This window comes from Electrophorus electricus, chromosome 7 (genome assembly GCF_041902795.1).
Source record: "Electrophorus electricus isolate QZ-2024a chromosome 7, ASM4190279v1, whole genome shotgun sequence".
NCBI classification, from domain to species: domain Eukaryota; kingdom Metazoa; phylum Chordata; class Actinopteri; order Gymnotiformes; family Gymnotidae; genus Electrophorus; species Electrophorus electricus.
The window spans coordinates 32,152,501-32,155,000 of NC_137503.1; the positions used below are offsets into that span (position 1 = coordinate 32,152,501).

Genomic DNA, 2,500 nt, shown 5'->3' on the forward strand with positions numbered 1-2,500 from the left:
AAACAGGTGAAAAGTGTATATGTGTCTGAAGGGTTAAGAGAGGGTACTGGAGTGACACCCACACATTCGCAATGCAGCACGAAAACACCTGTGTGCATGTCTTTGTCCAAGACTGAACATAGTCTTTACAAATATCATAAATCTACAATGTTCTTCCCAGAAACAGAATACAGTGAATGCATAACCCAGAGTCGTTCTCTCTCACTCACTCACACTCTCTCTCTTTCTGGAAAATTGCTGTATGTCTATACAGAAATATCATAGTCATGAACACTGTCTCACTACTCAGCCAGCACTCCTCCAAAACACACCAGCACACATCAACAAGAAACAGAGAGCCAAACTGATCATGTTCTTAGAGAAAGCATCAAAACACAGGTGAACTTCAATATCAATCTAGGATTGAGAGTCCTATCTATCCGGCAGTAGTGTTCTGTTTTTGTTTTTTTGTTTTTTTTACTTTTTACTGTGCGTAGTTTGTGCATACAGTTGGGCACGTGTATGTTATTCCTCTTTAATTAGAGCAGTGAAGTTGGAACAGCATGATAATTATACGATGCAGGGAATGGCAGCACTGACTACCTGTCAGGTTCTGGCACTCAGCTCCAGCAGCATCTGGGGTGTGTGTCTATGTACATCCGACCATGTGTGCATACGCACGTGCTTGTGCGTGGATGTGTGTATATGTGTGGGAGGTGAGCTCCAGCAAGGCCCCCGGCTGCATTCTCCCCTACGGTACACACGTCCCACAGCTGGCAGTAAGGTGCAGCTGAGCAAAGCCAGGCTCAAACACAATTCGCACTGTGTACCGTAACCATGCAGCCAAAACAATAGCCCTCATTACTCCCCCATGGCTACACACAGTCACAGCTGGGAGGCATTAGAATCACTGTGTACACACACACTAAAAAAATAAAATAAATCATACAGCATGTTACAGCACATCCTTCAGCCCCCAGGCTGGGACACCATTGGTCTCCTCACATAAGCTGAATCAGGAGTGCCACTAAAAACAGAAAACACACAATCCAGACTCCCACTGGAGTCTTATCCACTTTAATAGATCTCCATACATCTAACAAATCTTGCTTTTCTCCACTTTCATTCTAACATTTTCATTGCTTCTTTCTCTTTTTATTAAACTGGTTTTCGGTTCAGATCACAGCAGGTGAAGCCACTAGTTGTCCATCAGAAGTCAATATGATCCTCCACAAAAAGTAACAGGAAGTCATGCACTCAACAGCTCTCTGATCTGTGCACATGCAAACAAACACATTGTCACTAACTGACAATTCCACAGAGAATTTTTAAACTCAGGATTTTAAAGTAAAAGTGGTCTGCCTGTCAAACAACTCAGGAGACACTGAGACCAAACGACTGCAATTATGTCCATTACAGTTTTTTTTTTAATGGAGCTCTTTAGAAACATTGCCTGCTTCATCAGACATAGTACACGACCTCCTCAGACATATTCAGCTTTATTTAGAATATGAAAAGGCCACACATCATTGGCCTGTAACTCAAATACAGCCCAGTAACAAAGCTCCACTGTATCACAGGAATTATTAATTATTATTATTATTATTCAAATCAGAATGAATGCATTTCCACCCAATGTGTTGAACATTTAAATCACTTTGGCTTTTTTTTTTTTACCGAATATAATTTTTGTTGTTGTTTACAGACAATCCAAGATTAGATATTCAAGGAAGTTGAAGTCCTTTTTTCAAACAAGTCTGGCAAAATATGAGCAACACTAGTCAGTAGAAAGAAAGAAACTGCATAATTCATTTTAATTTATTCACTCCAATATATTCTCTGTGAAGGGTTGGTAATTATGCATGATCACCATATATTTAAACATGTACGACTACAACAAAAACCTAATACATCTAAACAAATCTCAGGCATGCAATATTTTCTCTCTCTCTCAAGGATTAGACCGATTTCCTCTCACACGCATTGTGTCAGCACTCATAAAAGGGAAAACACCAGATGGCTCCACTGGGCTTCAGCGTGAGGAAGCTCACCAAAGGCCTGATAAATCACAGCTTACGCTGCTGAAGCTCTCTGCTATACACAGAGAGCACAGGTAGGCTTGATTGTCTCCATATATCGCTCAGAGTGGGAGAATGCAAGCTACCCAGGCATGAGTGAAGGCAAACCAATCCAAACTGTTCCTGTGTGTTTATATAAAGATGTTCACTGTGGTAAGCATGAAGTTCATAGCCTATTCATTTTGAAGCATATAACTGTGCTCAAGCACAATGACTGAGATCCAAGGTGAGTTTAAAAATAACAGTTAGAACAGCCTTATGCATTCATTATTCAGAGATGAGAGTAAGGTGTGTGTGTGTGTGAATGCATGAGTTTATCTGTGGGTGTACAGGAGTGGGACATAATTGGATCATATTCTAAAACTTTTATTGGATTTGTTCAGCCAAGCAGATCCTGCTACACGTGTATTATACATTTTGGACATGCTGAACTATACAATACA

General features: G+C 40.4%; 1 protein-coding gene across 11 annotated transcripts in view; it reads right to left on the reverse strand.

The window, feature by feature from the left end:
* The window catches only part of ralgps2 (Ral GEF with PH domain and SH3 binding motif 2), a 72,485-nt gene that overhangs the window by 43,231 nt on the left and 26,754 nt on the right, over positions 1 to 2,500 (reverse strand). The window lies entirely within an intron of this gene.